At 39.8% G+C, this 22,137-nt stretch overlaps 1 protein-coding gene across 1 annotated transcript in view; it reads left to right on the top strand.

Moving 5' to 3' along the window:
- The window catches only part of LOC136882030 (apolipoprotein D), a 70,400-nt gene that overhangs the window by 5,551 nt on the left and 42,712 nt on the right, over positions 1-22,137 (top strand). The gene's annotated exons all lie outside the window — the stretch shown is intronic.

Below are 22,137 nucleotides of genomic sequence, written 5' to 3'. Positions count from 1 at the left end.
TACTTTTTTAAAATGATTTCAAAGAAATTGTAAATTTATTGAACATCTCCCTTGGTAAGTTATTCCATTCCCTAACTCCCTTTCCTATAAACGAATATTTGCCCCAATTTGTCCTCTTGAATTCCAACTTTACCTTCATATTGTGATCTTTCCTACTTTTAAATACACCACTCAAATTTATTCGTCTACTGATGTCATTCCACGCCATCTCTCCGCTGACAGCTCGGAACATACCACTTACTCGAGCAGCTCGTCTCCTCTCTCCCAAGTCTTCCCAGACCAAACTTTGGAAGATTTATGTAACGCTACTCTTTTGTCGGAAATCACCCAGAACAAATCGAGCTTCTTTTATTTGTTTTTTTTTTCAGTTCTTGAGTCAATTAATCCTGGTGGGGGTCCCGTACACTGGAACTATTTGGGGTCTTACCAGAGACTTATATGCCCTCTACTTTACATCCTTTCTACGAGCCCTAAACACCTTCACAACAACGTGCAGAGATCTGTACCCTTTATTTACAATCCCATTCATATGATTACCCCAATGAACATCTTTCCTTATATTAACACCTAGATACTTACAATCCCCAAAAGGAATTTTAACCCCATCAAACTGAGAGGACTTTTCCTATTTGTGAAACTCACAACCTGAGTTTTAACCCCGTTTATCATCATACCATTGCCTACTGTCCATCTCACAACATTATCGAGGTCATTTTGTAGTTGCTCACAATCTTGTAACTCATTTATTACTCTATACAGAATAACATAATCTGCAGAAAACCTTACCTCTGATTCCAATTCTTTAAGCATATCATTTATATACGGCGTGATTTAGTCATCCCTTCCAATGTAGTTTTATGCAACCCACAATATTCATTCCGTCCTGAAAACATCTGCCCTGCCGGTATGCTCAGCCAACACAAGCGGATATCTTGGTATTTACCGTGTCACCATGATAGACTCGTATTAAACACTGGAAGACATGCGTGTGCCTCCTAGATCATATGAACCTGACACGTCGGCGAAACACTAAATTAATATTGTGAGCGCAGTAAAGCTAATACTTGCTATAAGCTGCCCAGTGTACCGTACAGAACCGTAGTGTGGTTGTTAAGGCGTGGCGGGGTGGGCTTGCATGGGCTAAATTCAATTTCCTAGTAAATTCCTTCAATTTCTCCTTACTTCCACAGCCATTTTCTAACTCTATATCTTTCCCGTTTGCAACTGCTTCTTAGTCTCTTTATTCCTCTGTTATAATAAAGTGACTCTTATCCATTCCTTACCACCTTTAAAGGTTTAAACCTGTTTTCACATTCCTCAACAACTGCTTTAAACAGATCCCAGAGTCTGTTTACATTTTTATTTACCGTTTTCTACCGGTCGTTGTTACTTTTTTCTAAACTGCCTCATACCTGTTTTATCAGCCATATGGTACTGCCTGATAGTCTACTTTCACAACCTTCCTTTGCATCACATTTATTTTCAGCTCCGTGATCACTAATACCATCTATTACCTTGGTTTCTATACAGAGCTCATCTAGTTTTACCAGCACCACGTCCAGAATATTCTTCCCTCTAGTTGGTTCCATCACTTTCTGAACCAGCTGTCCTTCCTATATTAACTTATTCGCGATTTATTCGTCATGCTTCCTGTCGTTCGCATTACCTTCCCAATTGACATTTGGTATATTGAGATCACCCGCTACAATCACATTTCTTTTCCATATCATTTCCAACATAGCTGATTATCTTATCAAATAATTCTGAATCAGCGTCAGCGCTGCCCTTTCTCGATCTGTACACTCCAGAAATGAAGTAAAATGAGCCTTAAACCTAGAATTTCATGTTTGTCATCTTTAACTTTCTCGTGGTTTACAAATTCTTCTTTCACCAGAATGAATACTCCCCCCTCCCACCATTCCTATCCTGTCTCTACAATACACCCTCCAGTTTCGTGAGAATATTTCTGCATTCATTATATCATTTCTCAGCCATGATTCAACTCCTCTTATAATATCTGATACATATATATCTATTAAATTACTTAATTCTATTCCTTTCTTTACAATACTTTTACAGATCATTTTTATGTCATCCCTACTTGACTTCCAGATCCCTGTACCCTTATCACCGCTCCCTAGACCACCCCGTTTCCCTGAATGTACCTCCCCAAAACATTTCTAAACACATTTCCTAACTTATACGTACCACTGCAGTTTAAATGAAGGCCATTTGAGCGCAGATCCCTATCTCCCACCCACCCATTAGGATCTAGAAAACGCACTCCAAGTTTCCCACATACCCACTCCGTAGTCTCATTTAAACCCCCAATCACCTTCCAGTCAGTATCCCTCCTACACAGTATTCCGCTTCATTAAACTTCACTCGTGCTGCCTTTACCGGATCTCACACATCCCCAACTTCGTTGGTACTTATACCTGCTTGCCTTACGTTGTTGATACCAACGGGAAATACTACCACGTTCTCCTTTCCCTCCTCCTTCTCTTCTACTTTCTTCAACATCTGCCTCAACCTAATTTCTGGATAACACTCTACCATGGTTCCTTTTTCTCCACACACTGTCCCCATATGTCTAACAATGAGATCCCCCATGACCAGAGCCTCAACCCTACCAATTTCATTTGATCCCCTCCCCTCTTGGTCAGACCTATCTTTCCTGACAGCTGCAGAAGCTACGTCCTCCTCCCTTTTCTCATCCCCATGACCCTGTTTTACTTGTCTTTTCCTATTCTTTACTCTATATTTCCCTTTCCTGTGGTTTCCTTTCATTCTAATTCCACACTACTCAGCAACAGTTCCCTGTTCCTCATCTTCCCTCTGTTGTTCTACCTGCAGTGACTCGTACCGATTTCTCACAGACACCTGTTCTGAATTCTGATCCTGAACAGAGCCCTTAGCCTGAAATCTCCTTCAACTCAGAACATTAAACTACCTGTCTTTTACAATTCTCCCATTTCCTTCCCATCCCTCTTTTATACCTACTGTATCCTGTAATTTTTTAAGGGAGGCCTACCTTCCTTGCTGTCTTACAGAATCTCCTTCAAACTCTCCAACTCGTCCCTAATACTCCTTAATGCCTGGAGACATGCACAGTCCCTACATTTGCACTCCTTTGCCATTCGTTACGGAAAAATGAAAAGAAACGAAAAATAAAGTAACTGTGCAAGGAAATGAAAGGAAATGAGGCACATTACTACAACACCCTAACTGCCGTCAATTACTGAATATCGAAAGTAATACACAAGAATTAGACAATCCTACACTGCAGTTAAGCTTATCCAAATTACAACAACAGTTTCTACAGATACTTCTTCTATACCACACAAACATTTTACAATAATGGAATAAGCACGCTAATTTCTAATCAGATTCTACAAAGCAGTACAATAATTTTAAACTACGACCAGACGTATGATAATTACAATATTTTCCTCCTAAGTAGTCCGGCTCCATGGCTAAATGGTTAGCATGCTGGCCGTTGGTCACAGGGGTCCCAGGTTCGATTCGCGGCACCTGGTGAGCCGGACATTGTCTTCGGACACTCTCGGAACTAAGAGGCCATACGCCATTGCATTCCTTTTTAGTACTAAGCACAAACATAAATGAAAATTGCAAGTTTGAAATTCCTAAGAACTGGTCAAAGATTACCAACAAAGCTAAATGAGTAAGCGGATTATTATCAGTACTATTTTATCCTACTATGGTCTAATAGATACACCTGAATATAGCAGGCAAGATACCATCTAAATATACCGTATTTACACTACAATTCCCAACTGAAATTTTCACAGCTGGTGGATTACTACTATTTTCCCTACTACGCGGGACGGAAAAAAAAATGGTGCTTAAATGCTGAAAGAAATATTGTAAAGTCATAGACAAAGCTAATATGACGATATAATCTTATGGTCAGTGGATCAGTATTACCATATTCTTTTTACGATAATGATTGTGAGTAGTACTTAAGTGTTGCTTTCGCTATTCTGTGTAGGCATAAATTTTAAAGTAATAGAATACTCGTTCCATGCTTGTATGAGGTAACTGTTATGAATAGCACAAGGCCGAGAAACAGCGGGAATATCCTCATCTCATCATCACAGTCACAGAACTTCAGCAAAATGTAGAAGTAATGCACATTAAGGAGCTTTACTGGGTGTTGCCACTGTCTCACAGCAATACGATCAGGCGTGTTTCAGTGTTCTATCACAGCTTCATCATTCACGTGAATAGGAACTTTATTTTGTGTTGCCGCCTCAGCCTGTTTCATCTTCTTCTCTTCGTTAGATCAGTCGTACTTGAATTATTTCGATATGACTCTGTGACTTATCATTTTGAAGCCTGAACAATATATGTGCTGTTTTATAAGGCGAGGAACTTCAGAAAATTTGGAGCCTTCTTAATCGTTATAACGAGCGAAGCCGCCGCCCTAGGGATCGCAATCGAGATCTTCAGATACTGTACTTCTATGAGCAAGTCCATCAACGTTCAGTCGTCATGGGAAGGAACAACTAATCACTAATCCAGTCCACTAAACAATAACATGTCAGTGTTGTTACTTTGTGTCTTCTGTTGGAACTCATTTCCGTTGCATGGCACTTCCAAAAACAAGGGTGGAGGGGGGTGCAGGTTGATACGGGTGAGAACATCTCACGAAAATGTACCAAGCAGAAGTCTTACTGCACAAAATATGATGACTTACTTGAGAGTGAATTGAAGAGAAATCAGCTCCACTACCGAAGAAGAAATAGGAATAAGGAATGGCAGAAGGATCGCGAGTGGACGAGTTACGACTACGAGGTCCCTAGCTTAGTCTCACATTGTGGTGAACTCTTCGGATAAGCCGTCCTGGCCCTTCCCCAATATCTTCGAACTCCTCCCACAGAGGGCTGCTCAGTAGGAAGACAACGGGAAATTAGCTGATCCTCATTCCCGCAGCCGATGTGGAACGTGTCACAGATGTCCAATTCCCAACAATTTGACGACAAAGAAACTAATCTACTCAGCGTCTTATTTTGAAAGAACTGTGTTTTGTTTTAACAGGATGTTGCCTTTGTCTGCATACAGTCCAGAAGCATGAGCTCGCAGGATTTAGATGTTGCTTGCTGTGATCCATCACTAGGATTCCATTATTATAAGATTAATAATAACCGTATGTAAAGTATCGAGTCACAGAAACCCCCATTTAACTCCGAGCACCACTCAAACCATAAACTTAGACGGGTTCACCAACTCGACTGAAGCATTTCCATTCTCATAGCACACTGCTAACCTGGTGGGTGCACAAGAAGAAAAATAGTTGAGATCTCACGGTTCTTAATGGTACTAACGATGAATAATAATAGTCGTATGGTTTCAGGTACCGTGTGCAGACATTATTGATGACATCTAGGCTGCATTCGAGTCAATTTCGACTTTCTGTTTTACTGTACCAGACGAGTTATGGCAGAGACATGCAGTCCAGATCAGAACTCGCGATCTTGGAGTTCACCGAGGAAGTGTACAGCCGAGGACAGCAGCTGCTTTTATTAAGACACACATTTTCTCAGAATTGAACAAAAACCAAATTATTCTTCCCTTATCTTAGGTTTTTGGGCATGCAAAGAAAACACTTTAGTATGAGTGCGCAGAGCGGTAACAAGCAGGCGGTAGAGTGATCCTGTCTACGGCACATCGGCGTCTCTAAACGTAGTCAGTGCGACTTAGCAGATGTAACGAACTGAGAACCTGCGGTATTGTCAGCTGGCCTACGTCCTCAGGCGGAGAAAACGTGAGCATTTTCATATCGACTTCTGTATGTATGCAACGACACATGTACACTCTTCTCATTGCGACATTCACTGTAAGGAATAGATATATGCTGTGCAGAAGATACATTTCCAGTTAATAAAGTATGCTCTGTATATACATATCTGATACAGTGTTGCTCAGAACATAACAGGTATGGTACAATAGTAAATCATGCCGCAGACATAGGAAATTCTGAAAGAGCAATTCGAGTAGGGCTGAAGAATGCCATCAAACTTACAAGCGTACGGAATGATAGCCGTGTATCCCCTGCCTGTCGTACGAAGTGCACCAATTTCGCAGCGTGGTTTGCGTTTCCCTAGCTCACATTCATCTCTCCTCTCCCACGACACTTGGTCAACCATTGCTGTCTTACCGCCCTGTTTCATGTTCACGCCCTGTGTCGTTCCGTTTCTTTCGGGAATAACTTCATCCTTTGAAGGAGTGGCGGTACCCTTCCATTTTCCTCTGATTACTGTTAATAGAGGTTGGCTCTCCAGTTGTACCTCCTCTTAAAACAGTAATCATCACACCACCTTTATTGTTAATAGAGGATGCTTGTACAGTTGTACCTCCTCTTAAAACAATAATCACCACCTTAGTGTCAATAGGGGATGGTTTTACAGTTCTACTTCCTCTTAAAACAATAATCACAACACGATTAGTCCTCATAGAGGATGGCTGTCCCGATGTACTTCCTGTTAAAACAATGATCACAGTTCGTATCTCAAGAGGACGAGTCAGAAAAGTGCGGCTACGTGACAGGACAAGAACTTGTTGACTGTTGTTCTCGGCCAGAGTAGACAGCTACTTAAAGGGGAGGCAGGTCTGTGCTGCATCTCCGAGCGAAAGTGATGTTAATAGGGAAGAAACCTGAGGGACGATATGATCGCAGGACAAAGTAACAAGGTGCAGTTATGATCAGATGTCGCTGTACGTGACTGAGTGGTGCATGCAGGTGGGAACAATGGCTGGTGGGACAGGTTACTCAGCAATGGAGGGTAAGACAAGTAGAGGGAGACCAAGGCGACTCACTTTCTAATGATTGGTGTGGAACTTATCGATGTACAGAGACTCGTAGGTGTATATTTGTATGTATGTGTGTACGGTGGTAGTCAGAATTTTTGCACTTAAAACCCCTGTTATTAGAGAAAGAACAGGTAATAAATTCGAAATTACTAAACTCTAAATTTAATGCACTTCGCAAGTAATGTAATTATCCAAGTGACTAGTGGACCCAAGCTGCTCCACTGCAGGTCAGATAACTCGTCTTGTTATGCCTGTCATCCCTTTAAGTGGTTTTATGAACGTGTAATAAGAAGCCGCAGTTCGTAGTCAGAATTCATCCGTTCTGACGTCATCATGCCGTCTGTTTGGTAAAAATAATCTGTCCATTTACTCGCTTTTTATCCTGCAGTTCTATGTAAAGCTTGGTATTGTGTCGAAGAAGGCGATGGTATTTTTACGCGCAGAGCGGTTGTCTTGTGAGCTCATACTGTAGGTTAGTCCCGGAGGAGCCTTTTTTACCAGGCACACGGCCTTCACTCCTTCTAGTGTTGATGATGGAGTCTGTTTGTCTGTAGACTTTTCCTCTTAGCAGGATGAAAGTTCCGCCTTTGCTGGCAGGACCTTGTGTTTACAGTGCACTATGTCTTCTGGTATAGGCTAGAGCAATTTTGTTACTTTCGTAGATCTGTGTCATCCTTGGCTTTGACAATATGAAAGTGACTGTGGTATGAGCGATGCTAGTAATGCCAATCCTTATGCAGCCAGTCCCTGCTATGAATGGTGTGAAAATGTTGCTCATAGGGTCGGTTGGTGCATGCATTTCAGTGGGCTTGGCAGACTGATGTGTAATAGCAACTCTGGCTCGATGAGGAAAGCAACGGGAAACTACCTCACTCCTCATTTCCCTAGTACGCCTCTTCAGTGATGCCTAGGCCATCTATGACAGCTGATTGCAGAGCTGTTGAGGATCCCACCAGCGGCATCGCTGACGGACTGAACATACATACCATGAAAATTATTAGAAAAGCTCTGCAATCAGATGAACATATTTGGAAGCCGGGACAGGTTAGAGAATCAAAGAGTTTCCAGTCGGGAATGGTATACTCTCTCGCTTGTCTCTCAGTAGCGGCTGGCACGTGCTCCTCCAGGTATTATTGATGGTTTAAAAAATACTAACACTATAAATGATAACGCATTCAGTTTTAGTAGCATGCAGCTGGTGGGGAATGTTTTCACCTGACGCGTAGTTTGCTGGCCGGTCATGCTGAGCCTCTGCCCTTCTGCCCTGGGCCTGAGCCTGCGTAGAACCTACTACTTCATAACACTGACGGAAATACACGAAGGCTTATCGCTCCGAGTCCAACATGTGCAAGCGTTGAAATCTGCCTGTGAAGCGTGTTATGGTGGTAATGAAATTAGTCAATATCCTATCACATAATATTTAATGTGCTGTAGTGATAATTGAATTTGTCGCATATAGCGTGCAGATACAGAGAACAAGTGGGGCAATATAACGGTGCGAATATCGGTGTAAATTCCAGCAAGGATTGTGCAGAAGATACGAATGCTTGTGCGGATGGGTATCAAATACCTAATGACTTTTTCTGTTTTCCATGAATGTTTTCGAACTACTTGGAGGGAACCTGGAATAACAGATCTGAAACACTTGAAAGAAAAAATTAAAACACGAAAATTCCTTACAACATATTCATTCATGCATGGAATAAGTTAAGGAGTATCGAGAATCAACTAGATTCTGCTTGTCGCCAAACATAATGATCAGGCTAAGAAAAACAGAGTATGCATTTGTTTACTTGTGTGTGTTGAGTAAGAACGCAAATGCCTTCCTCAGCAGTCGCTACTGTTGACACGTAGTGATCAAACATGGCTGCACATTACAAAAGATGAAAGTGTTAGTCGCTTAGCAACGTGCTAAGTACACAACGTCGCAAATGTTGCGTTGAGTTACATAAGGAGAGGTATTTCTCCAGACAAAATTCAAGAGCACTTTTCACCCTCCCAAAGGCACCACTCGATACACCAAAATCAGGAAAGAGCTTACATGCTCTCCGCAAGGAGATTGAGCACCCAGTTGCTTACAGCCTGCTCAAGGCGACTTTACAGAAAACCTTACAATCTCTCGCCTCTCTAGGCACAACCTACAATTTACAATTTAGGTAACACAGGGGTATCTAGTACCCATACTACTGGGCCTTCATGAGAAGAAGAACAGTTTAATTACTGGTCCCAACACAAAAAAGGTATGGAGGCGAACACTCGCGCTCGGTTAAAACCCTACTTGGGCTTGTAGCCCGATGATGTCCCACACTACTGAGGTGACTGGAAGGAAAGGTTAATGAGTGATTTACAGGAGAAAAACAGTTACAAAATCGTAGTCACCTTAAGATAAACTGAAGGGGAACTCGAGAGGGTAACGCACTCTCTATCCCCGAATTTAAAGTTTATGTCTTTATGAAATTTTACATTAGCAAGAAGAAGTTACATTTTTAGAAAACAAGATGGTTACATAGTTAAAGATTAGAACCTTCTCCTCGGGTAAGTTTGCGAAGATACTTACAGAGATAGACAACTGGTGGCCATTACTTGGGATCATGTTCTGCCTGCAGAAGAATGAGGCACCCCGCCTCCTGTCTTAACACACACACTCAGAAATTCGACGATCAATAAGGCAAGGTAACTTCAAAATGCCGCAGCTTTTGTACCCGAAGGGAGGATTAGAGAAGACTCTGGACTAAATTCGGACACACCCTCTCATTTTATTGGATAATCAAAAGTTACAAGAAGCTTATGACTGGCAGAAAAATAAGTACAGAAAATTTTTGATTGGCTAGACTCCAAAGCTGGCGGGATGAGAAGGAAGTGTTACAAACCTTGAAGTATCAAAATAAATGAAAGTCAATTTAGTTGAGAAAACCTATAAAAAAAGCACTTCTTTAAATCACTAACTATTCCACCTTGCACCAGAGTGCGTGACCTCAGTTTTTTGTAGAGACATCTATGGAGAAAAGTGAGAACTTCTTGATGTGCACCAAGACAAAACAAATAAATCCTGTCAGTTTAGGAAACTTTAAAATAGCATATTACTCAGTTATTCAGTAGTGACATCTTCTGGTCAATGTCCCAACTGTGTGCACTAGCGGTTTCAAGTTTTGTTCGATAGATAACGTTCCTTAAGGCGCTTGCGGGGTTGAGGTGTACCTCTCCAATTATCACCAATATTAACATCAGTGACGTAAAACGGGAAAGAAAAAAAGGCGAATGCTTAGAGTATGATTTTGGAAGAAATATTTTACCAGTTTATGTGCATCATAATAGCCGCTTCTGCAGTCTGGGCAAGCCCCGGGATCGATTCCGGCCAGGTCAGGGATTTTTACCTGTATCTCAGCTTTCGTGATGGCGGTGAGATAGATGCCCTAGACTAGATTAGTCGTGCTGACCATATCTCGCCTCGTAATCTACTGGCCTTCGAACTGGGCAGAAATCACTTGGTAGACCAAGGCCCGCCAGGTCTGTCGCAAAAGGTATTTTATGAATAATAATAATAATAATAATAATTCTTCTTCTTCTTCTTCGTCTTTTCCCGCTCATGCGGGGTCGACGTTTTTGACAAGTCTTTTCCATTTTCCTCGGTCCCAAATGGTGTTTTCATTTAACTGCTTTTCTGCGAAGTCTTCTCGCACACAGTCCATCCATCTTCTTCTAGGTCTGCCTCTCTCCCTCCTGCCCTTCACCTCCAAGTCAAGCACTCTTCTTGCTACATAGTTCTCATCCCTGCGCTTAATGTGACCATACCAGAGCAACCGCCTTTCTTGAACTTTCTGTGATGCTTGAGTAACCTTAACACTGCCTCGTATGAAGCTGTTCTTGATATGGTCTTTCCTAGTAACACCACACATCCATCGTAGCATTTTCATTTCGGCTACATCCAACCGCTTATTTTGCGATTGTACTATTGGCCAAGTTTCTGCACCGTATATCATGGCAGGTCTCACCGCACGTTTGTAGACACTCCCTTTCACTTGGACATTTAGTCTCCTGTCGCAGAGGACACCAGACAGCCTTTTCCAATTTAACCAGGCAGCCTGAATTCGGTGTGTAATTTCCAGATCTAGATTGCCATCATCAGATACAGTTGATCCAAGGTACTTGAAACAATTACTTGCGAGGAGTTGATTTCCATCCATTTTCACACTATAATTTCCCTTTCCACCGAGGCACAAGTATTCTGTCTTATTCCGGCTGATTTTAAGACCTCTATCCTCCAGTGCTTTTTTCCAGTGTTCTAGTTTAAGTTCAAGTTGTTCTCTATTAGTGCTGCATAGTACGATGTCATCTGCAAATAGCATGCACCAAGGAGCTGGATCTCTAAGACTTTCAGAGAGAACATCCATTATCAGATTAAAGATATAAGGACTCAGCGCAGATCCTTGATGGAGACCAACTTCAACTGGAATGGTTTCCGTTAGCCCTACACTGCTTCTAACTTGCGTCTTTGACCCATGATACATGTCCTGAATGATGCGCACATACTTCTCTGGTACTCCCTTGGATCTCATGCATCTCCATACTTCTTGGCGGGGCACACGATCATAAGCCTTCTCTAAATCAATAAACACCATATGTAATTCTTTCCTCTTTTCTCTGTGTCTTTCCATGAGCTGTCTTAGAGAAAAAATGGCATCTATGGTTCCTTTCCCTGGCATAAATCCAAATTGTTCTTCTGCTATTATTGTCTCCTGCCTAAGCCTACTTTCAATGACTTTTTCCCAGATTTTCATAGTGTGCGACATGAGTTTTATTCCTCTGTAATTTGCACAATCCTGAATGTCCCCCTTTTCTTTAAAAATGGGGATTATGGTACTCTTCCGCCACTCATTGGGCATTATTTCCTGTTGGAATATTTGTTGGAATAGGTTTAACAACATATTTATTCCCTCTTCTCCCAGGCATTTCCAGACCTCTACAGGGATTTCATCGGGGCCCGTTGCTTTTCCACTTTTCATTTTCTTCATAGCAGTTTCAACCTCTATCCTGCATATGTCAGTGGTTACATTATAATTTGGAATGCCATCTTCAAACACAAGCCGTTCATTCTCCTCATTAAGAAGCTTTTTAAAATACTCCTCCCATCTCTTCTTAATTAGGTTCTCATCTTGAATTACCATTCCTTGTTCATTCTTCATTTGCTTGATGTGTGTTAGATCTTTTGATGCTACATCCTGTGCCTTAGCAATTCTGAAGAGCTTTGCCTCGCCCTCTTTGGTCCCTAAATTTTCGCAGACTTCATTCCATGCCAATGCCTTTGCTCTTCCAACAGCTCTTTTCGCAGCTTTATTAGCTTGTCTGTAGTGTTCTCTATCTTCGGCTATTCCAGATTCTTCCCAGGCTTTCTTGGCTTGTTTTTTCATCTTGATCGCATTCTGGACCTCATCATTCCACCACCATGTTTCTTTATCAAGTGGAGCGCCTTTACCAGATGTCATACCGAGAACTTCCATACCAACTTTCCTGATAGCTTCAGCGTTTACTGTCCACCATTTCTGAACACCTTCTACTAACTGTGCTTCTTGGATCACCTTTTCCTTGAATTCACTTCTCAAAATTGGATCTTCTAACCTCCACCATTTGATTCTTGGAGTCATTTTCCTTACTGCTCTCTTCTTCATCCCTGTGCATACATAATCAAGCACTAGCACTCTGTGTTGTGGAGCTACGTCTTCCCCTAGTATGACTTTGCAGTCCTTTACCTCCTTCAGATGCATAATAATAATAATAATAATAATAATAATAATAATAATAATAATAATAATAATAATAATAATAATAATAATAATAATATATTCTGACAGAATAATTTTCGATAATCGTCAACGTGAACTTGAAGTACATAATACAAACAACTTTCATTTACTAATGGAATATTACAACAAATTTTTCACCAATTATTTTTTATAATATTAAAAATGTATTGTGACAGAATGAACTCCGGCGAGCGTACTACGTATAATATAACGACAGTTTCTTATCACCCGGCGAGTTGATTGTGCGGTTAGGGGCGCGCAGCTGTGAGCTTGCATTCGGGAGATAGTGGGTTCGAACCCCACTGTCGGCAGCACTGAAAATGGTTTTCTCTGGTTTTCCATTTTCACACCTTAATCGACGGCCACTTCCTTCTTTCCCATCATATCGCCGCCATAAGACGTATCTGTGTCGGTGCGACGTTAAGCAAGTTGTAAAATACATTCTTATCAGATATTGTTTATAATAATAATATATCCTGCATAAAGTGCAATATTACCACAATTTTGTACCCATTATTGTTAATAACAATAACTCTTAAGTAGTCGCCAATTGGGACTTAAATTACGTAAAACAATAATGTGGCATAGAGTATGAGATTACTACAAATTAATTGGTAATAGTAATAATATATTCTGACAGAATACTCTGAAATAGTCGCCAATTTGCATTTAAATGACATTTCTATGACGAACATAAAACCAGTTCACTAGAAAATCTTTCCAGGTTACATCGCACTCACAGTGGAAATCAATACGCCATAAATAATATACACAGCAAAGAAAAATGGGAGAGTGCACGAGTGTTTATCTGTAATGCTTTCATCTTACTGGCTTTACCCACATTACATTTGTTTTCATCTTTTCATAATGATTTACCATCGATATCTGTTTATTAATTTGCTGATGACGACAAATTACGTGCTCTACTTTCTGACTTGACACGTTTTATTTTATTTCCACTACACCATCACGCTTGTTAACGACACCGCACTTCATTCTACAATGCTCTTAAAAATCGCAATGGGAAAATGAGCTGCGTGATATTTTGCGCGCTTCGACATGTTAGCGGCCCCGCAAGGAGAGTCGCGAGGCTTCATGTGGACCGAGCCCGACGCCTTCCTCATGCACAAGGCAGACGTAACGATTCTTGAGTGAAATGGGACGCAGAGGAAAGATCGAAGACAATTAGAAATATTCTATCATGAAAAAGCGAAAACATCTCAACAAATCGCAGATGAAGAAAAGTACTGTTAACGATATTACCTGCCGATACAAATTCAAGACAGAATTGAATTTGTCGCAGACAGGTCGGCCGAGGGTCCTTACTAGGAGAGAAGAGAGGGCAGTAGTACGACAAGTGAAAAGAAATCCACAACAACTATTGCTGCTGCGACTGAAGATCGGTGCAAGTACAATCCGGAGGTGATTATCACGGGTGAACCTCTATATCAACAAAATAAATAGGATAAAGCGACAACGATTTGCTAAGAAACACCTTAGTAAAGATGAACTGGTGGAAGACTGTAATTTTTTGCCATGAATCGAAATTCAATGTTTCTGGCTCAGATGGGCGCATCAGAGTTTGGAGACAGCCCAATAAAGAGTTTGAAGAAAGAAATATGTGGGCAACTGTAAAACATGGAGGGGGACATGTTATGGTTTGGGGCTGTATATCGGTTCGAGGAGTAGGTTGTGATAGTACATATATCACACCCCCGAATTATATGTAGGAGTTAGAGATGATATTGTCAGTATTCGATTTATTATTATTATTATTATTATTATTATTGTTATTATCAGTATTTCATTTGTATATTTTGCCATTTATATTGGTAAGCTGGAAGATATCCACATATGTAGGTATGAGTAATTTGTTTTGCACGAGTGGGAAAACATTGCTTTAATAACTCTGGTAATTTGAATGAGTCATATGGCTACCCCAGTGTGTGTTGTGACGTACTTGTGTCAGGAAATTCCATTAGTCATGCATATATCCCAGCCTGATGAGATGAGCTTGTTGTTGTACCAGGGAAATTTGGTGATTCATGTAAAACTCCCGAGAGTTTGTTATTGTCTTGGGAGGAAGAAGTAGTTCAGGGCTTGGTCTTGACAAGAGGTTCACTCATGATTGGTGGGCAAGCACCAATCCAGACGTCTCATCTGAGAGGAGGGGGGTGTTGATGTCTATAAAGGTTGATCATACGGCGGCAACCTGGAACACTGTAAGAAACATTGTAAGAAACATTGTAAGATACATTGTAAGGGTGATTGTAAAGGTGAAGGTAAAGGAACGAGAAGGAAGATAACTACAACTACAACTGACGCACTGTACGGGAAGGAAGTGGTGCTGATACACGGTACTGGAGTAACACGGCTGCAATGGAATGGACTTCAAACGTTCGTGGAGCGTAGTCTTGTTATGTTCGTGGAAAGTGGCTGATTGTGGAGAGTGCTTGCGCATTAAGTATTGTAGCACTTGTGGCGGCCTAGCATTATATGTTGGTGAAAGCTATCTCAGACTTTCCATAATTTATGTTGAGGATCGACAGACGTGTGTATATATCTTTACAACAAGTGTTAAAATATGTGAACACAGTAGTACAAGGTACAGTATCTGTGTGATGTGATAACTGCCGATTATGAGAATCGGTAAGTGGAATTGATATAGAGACAGTGAAGGGTATTTATCTTCATACATGTACATTGTTCATCGGACTATCTACAAATGGTAGCTTAGTTCTCGCTTTCGTTTTCCCACGATTTTCATTATTATTGTTGTTGTTGTAAATATGGAGTCTTCCAGCAATATTTTATGTGTGTATTATATGTATAATGTTGTATGTTGATGAGGTGCTCGTGCACGGAATTTGTTAAGAATATAGTTAGCTATTTTAGAATCAGTGTTATTGATGAACCTAGGTGCAGTTCCTACCTAATTAGTCGTTTTCAGGAGGTTAGGTAAGGCCTGCAGCAGATGTACCAGTACGCAGCATTATGTACACGCCCTGGGATATACAGTTAATCATGCTCTTATCTAAATTCGAGGGATCCATTCTGGTGAACTCTGGCGCCCATACTACGGACATTTCGGTTAATTATGCTTATTAATTTTATTAAGTTCGTGAGTAATTTTATTTATATATTTTTATTCATGATTTTATTTATTAGTATTCATCAAAAGATTACAATTGGCTTCCCAACGTGTGGCTGAATGATTGGTACATCTGTTAGGCTTATAAGCGTAGGTGCACTTGTCAGGTGTGGTTGGAATTCTGCAAACTATGTCAGTGAAGTGTTTTATATGTTTCATGTGTATTTTGGAGTATGAAGAAATGTTGTAGCGAGTCGAGTATTATAAAATTAAGAAATAGAGAGGTTGTTAAAGTTGCTAGTACTACGAATCAGGATAAGAGAAGGCAAAAGAATTCCACCACATTGAGTTTATCTAATTTAAGTGAGAGTAGCAAAATGGCTGATAGTAGGAAGGATCTATTGGCAACGATGGGTGAGGAACAGAGTAATCCGTCTCAAACTCAGAATGTAGGGGATCAAGGGGCGACCTTAACTCTTAGTATGCTTCAATCACTATTTAATCAGTTCAGTAATGAGTTGAAGGGTGAATTAAATGCTGTTAACAGTAAAATCGATAATCAGAGTGTTGTTTCTAATAGTAAGAGTGATGAATTGTCCATTAAAATCGATAATAATAATGTTGAATTGTCCAGTAAAATCGATAATAATAATGTTGAATTGTCCAGTAAAATCGATAATAATAAGGTTGAATTGTCTAGCAAGATTGATAGTCAGAGTAAAGAGTTGAAGAGTGAATTGAGTTTTTTAAGTAATGAAATATACAGTATTAATAGTGAATTAAATTCAGTTAGTACGGAACTGTCCAGTAAGATTGAGAATCAGAGTAAGGAATTAAATTCAGTGAGTGTTGAATTATCTAGTAAAATTGGTAGTTTAAGTAGTACTGTGAATGGTAGAATAGATGAATTAAACCAGAAGTTTGACCATCAAAGCAGGGAAATTCAGGAAGTCAATAATAAGGTAGAATCTCAACGCTTGGAATTGACTGAGAAAATCGAATGCCGATTTAATGTTGTTAGGAAGGAATTTGTTGAAAACAGCAAGGAATGTGATAAGCGAATAAAAATAGTGGAAGATAAAGTCGAAGAAATAGATAGAATTAAAACCAACCAGAATGTTTTAGCGAAGCGAATAGATGAAAAGACTGAGAAATTGGAGAAAGACCTCAAGTCAGTAGAAGGAAATGCCAGAATGGTAGTTGAAGAAGGAATTAAAGCATGTCATGTAAAGTTAAGGCAGGAGATCAGTCAAATCCAAGTAGGTAGCAGCATATGTAATAGGTACGTATCTTGTACGAAGGACTCTGAATTACCCAAGTTTAATGGTCGGCAGTTTAATCCGATGGAATTCTTGAAAACGGTGGAGAAACGGTTTTCCAAGAATCTTGACGATGGTTTGATTGATTGGAGTATGGTTGATGAGCTGTTGGATGTTGCATTTGTTGGAGAAGCGAGATCTTGGTTTCAAGTTTACAGACAGGGTATTTCGAGTTTGGAGGAATTTAGGGAGAAATTTAGTTCTAAATTTTGGAGTGAAGCTATTCAGGGAAGGGAAAGAGATCGCGTGCTATTTGGCAAGTATAAACCTCAGGAAGGTGTATCTATGACGGAGTATTTCTTGGCGCATGTTCTGATCAGCCAGAATATTGAAGGTCTAGCATCGGAGAGAGATACAGTCCGCCAGATGTTGAGGCATTTTCCTGAGAAGGTCGGATTAGCTGCATGTATGTAGAATATTGTTACGATTAAGGAATTAGAGCAGCTGTTAGAGAGGTTTGATGCTTTGGAAGGGCAGGGGAGGACTAGGCAAAGTGAAGGTAGAAATTACGGGGATAATGGGAGACAAGGTAATCAGGTAGCGGGAGATAGGGATAATCAGAATTTCAGTCATTCTAGGCAAGGGAATCAGGGTGGTAATTCCGGAAGGGGAAACAGACACTCTAACCAAGGAGGTAATCACCAGGAATATTATGGCAGAAGACCTAATCAAGGGGAATCAGAAAGTAGGGGGCGTACGGATCAAAGACCACCAGATCAAGTGCCGAGACATGATAATAGTGAACAGTCCACGTCAAGTATAAACCGGAATCGGACTTCTTAGTTGGGTCAGATAGGCAGTCCGATACCGAAATTCCTATTCACGCGATGAAACAGGTAAGTTACGAGGTAGACGTGAAAGAGGAATTATTGTATGACCATGTATTTTGTGTTCAGGGAGATTTTGAGAATAGGGGGCGTGATGAAAGTAAGAATGATGTGTCGGATGACTTACTTTGTGCTAGTGGTGATGGTAATAGCGGTGTTGCGATCGATAATCCTACAGAAGTTTCTGAAACTGAAAGTGAAGTTTTTCGTGAAGTTGCTGAAGGTTGTTTAGTGAGTGAAGAGAGTTTACGGAGTATACATCATGACGATGTTTTTGTTGATTTAAGTGTACGTGAGGAGAGTAAAGTTAGGTCCATTATGTGTGAAAATGGTGACTTTAAGATTAATGAAACTTCTGATAGGAGAGTCGAAAGTAGCAGTGTTGTTGGCATGAAAGTGGTGCGAGTAGGAGCTGATATGGAATGTGTTGAAGATGATTTAATTGTTGGGTCATTAAGTGGTAATGATAGCAACATTATAGTGAATTATGGTAAGAATTACAATAATAGAGTGAGCGTGAGTGAGAATGGAAGTGTGCGTGAGATGAAGGAAAGTCTATCCAAGCGAGTGTGTTATGTTTTATTTAAGGCTGAGAATTGTGTGAATTATTTTAATGACGTGTTGAATGATAGCGATGTGGAATGTGTGAAAAAGTATGTGATCTGTTTGCTTGCATTAATTATGAGTTTGTGGAAGAGTAAACGTAGTGAGATTCCCGCGCATTTCAGAAATAGGGATTTCCTTTTTATGAATGTTCCGAATGACAGTTTGTATGATTCTTGTGTGACTGGATGGTACGAATCTTTGTGTGTGAGATAGAGTGTATTCTAGAAGTAGTTAGTTTTATTACGGTACGCATTCCTCGCTTATCGATGCCAATGTTAAGTTTATGTATAGTTTTTTTCAATTGAATCAGGGTCCGTATACTGTGGACAGTAGAATAGGCAAGTGTGCTTATCAGCTTCTAACTTCTGACGACTAGGTCCTTGGGACATTTAATATCTATAGCCTTTGCAGATATAAGAGATAGGATCTGCACCTTGGATGTATATATTATCAATTTTAATGTATGTGTACAGTAGCAAGAAGGGATTGTGTTCAGTGCTATATGAAACAATCAGAGTTGTGTGTATATAGCCAGATTATTATTATTATTATTATTATTATTATTATTATTATTATTATTATTATTATTATTATTATTATTATTATTATTATATATTGCGAATGAGCCCATTAGGACTACGCAAAGTACTTAGAGACAGGCATTTGCCTTTCTTTGTGCCCACACTTCCTTCATTCGTTTGCTGTGTGCTTCTTTTCTCTCTTGAGACCATGTTGTTCCGGTCTTCTTCTTTGGTTTTTCCTCTTGGTCAACTTGCCACTTATGAACTTTGGTTCTGAAGATAACCCGGCTTTGGATGTCTTCAGGTGTAATTCCTGCCAGTTTGAGATCTGTTTTAATTTCGCCAATCCATTTTATTGTGTCGGTTTTAGCTTTACTTCGGTTTTCATAAAATTCAACTATTTGCTTGGTAAGTCTATCTGGGTTCATCCTTTTTATATGTCCAAAGAATCTTAATCTGCGTTTTCTGATGTCACTGTGAATGTTAGAAAATTGTTTGATTTCCTGTTTCCCTCTAAGGCGGTACTGTTCATCTACGAGTTTTGGGCCTAAAATTTTTCTAATGATCTTGCGTTCCTTTTTCTGAATATTTTCTAGATCAGTTTTCCTGTTCAAAATTAGTGTCTCTGATCCATAGAGGCATTCTGGTTTAATAACTGTATTATAGTGTCTTAGTTTAGCATGCTTGGAGAGACACTTTTTGTTATAGATATTTTGGGTGAGTCTATACGCAGTTTCCATTTTTTGGCATCTAACTTCATTGGCTTTTGTTTCCATTCCATTCTCCTGAATTATTTCACCGAGATATTTGAATTGCCGGACCCGTTTTATTTTGCCATATTTTGTCTCCATGAATTTAGGGGCTTCTTTGCTGCAGGTCATGTATTCAGTTTTTTCAAACGATGTTTGGAGGCCGACTTTTTCCGCTGTTTATTATTATTTGGACAAATTGTATTACGTGTGTGCGAATACAATGCAGTAGACGCAATGTATATATCATTATTACAGTAAATTAAGTGTTCAGTTATGTCATTATAAGGTTATGTATGAAGTTCTGTTTTATGGTGAATCATAATATGTGATATCATCGATTCACCAAGGGGGCGTTATGTGATAGTACATATATCACACCCCCGAATTATATGTAGGAGTTAGAGATGATATTGTCAGTATTCGATTTATTATTATTATTATTATTATTATTATTATTATTATTATTATTATTATTATTATTATTATTATTATTATTATTGTTATTATCAGTATTTCATTTGTATATTTTGCCATTTATATTGGTAAGCTGGAAGATATCCACATATGTAGGTATGAGTAATTTGTTTTGCACGAGTGGGAAAACATTGCTTTAATAACTCTGGTAATTTGAATGAGTCATATGGCTACCCCAGTGTGTGTTGTGACGTACTTGTGTCAGGAAATTCCATTAGTCATGCATATATCCCAGCCTGATGAGATTAGCTTGTTGTTGTACCAGGGAAAGTTTGGTGATTCATGTAAAACTCCCCAGAGTTTGTTATTGTCTTGGGAGGAAGAAGTAGTTCAGGGCTTGGGCTTGAGAAGAGGACCACCCATGATTGGCTGGCAAGCACCGATCCAGACGTATCATCTGAGAGGAGGGGGATGTTGATGTCTATAAAGGTTGATCATACGGCGGCAACCTGGAACATTGTAAGAAACATTGTAAGAAACATTGTAAGAGACATTGTAAGGGTGATTGTAAAGGTGAAGGTAAAGGAACGAGAAGGAAGATAACTACAACTACAACTGACGCACTGTACGGGAAGGAAGTGGTGCTGATACACGGTACTGGAGTAACACGGCTGCAATGGAATGGACTTCAAACGTTCGTGGAGCGTAGTCTTGTTATGTTCGTGGAAAGTGGCTGATTGTGGAGAGTGCTTGCGCATTAAGTATTGTAGCACTTGTGGCGGCCTAGCATTATATGTTGGTGAAAGCTATCTCAGACTTTCCATAATTTATGTTGAGGATCGACAGACGTGTGTATATATCTTTACAACAAGTGTTAAAATATGTGAACACAGTAGTACAAGGTACAGTATCTGTGTGAAGTGATAACTGCCGATTATGAGAATCGGTAAGTGGAATTGATATAGAGACAGTGAAGGGTATTTATCTTCATACATGTACATTGTTCATCGGACTATCTACAAATGGTAGCTTAGTTCTCGCTTTCGTTTTCCCACGATTTTCATTATTATTGTTGTTGTTGTAAATATGGAGTCTTCCAGCAATATTTTATGTGTGTATTATATGTATAATGTTGTATGTTGATGAGGTGCTCATGCACGGAATTTGTTAAGAATATAGTTAGCTATTTTAGAATCAGTGTTATTGATGAACCTAGGTGCAGTTCCTACCTAATTAGTCGTTTTCAGGAGGTTAGGAAAGGCCTGCAGCAAATGTACCAGTACGCAGCATTATGTACACGCCCTGGGATATACAGTTAATCATGCTCTTATCTAAATTCGAGGGATCCATTCTGGTGAACTCTGGCGCCCATACTACGGACATTTCGGTTAATTATGCTTATTAATTTTATTAAGTTTGTGAGTAATTTTATTTATATATTATTATACTTTATTTATTTATTATTATTATCATCAACAAAAGTTACAAGGTGAGCTGGTTTTTATAGACGAAAACAACGACCACCGCCAGTATCTTCAGATTTTAGAAAACAACCTGAAGAAAATATGGGAGTTGGGGTCTGTTTTAAATTTCATCAGGACATCGACCCGAAACATACGGCCTATAATGTACGGCTATGATTGTTGTAGAACTGTCCTAAAGTTGTGAATCCTCCCTTACAAAGTCCTGACATGAACCCCACAGGGAATGTGTGGAATACACTGGAAAACAACATCCGGAAACTTCCGATAAGTTCAGAAGCTGATGTGAAGAGACGACTGCAAGTGGAGTGGACAAAAATGTCCCATTCCACCACAAGAAAACTCGTGGATAGGATGCCGAGGCGCCTGACTGAAATGCTTCGCAGGAAGGCAAGAATCAATAAGTAATAATATTCCTACATGGACTCTTGTCCGAATAATTACGAACAGGCAATTTTTTATTATTGTAGTTACATTCATAAGCTTCACAT

Source organism: Anabrus simplex, chromosome 10, assembly GCF_040414725.1.
Source record: "Anabrus simplex isolate iqAnaSimp1 chromosome 10, ASM4041472v1, whole genome shotgun sequence".
Lineage (NCBI taxonomy): Eukaryota > Metazoa > Arthropoda > Insecta > Orthoptera > Tettigoniidae > Anabrus > Anabrus simplex.
The sequence above is the reverse complement of the archived record's forward strand: the minus strand, read 5'-3'. Positions and strand labels throughout refer to the sequence as shown.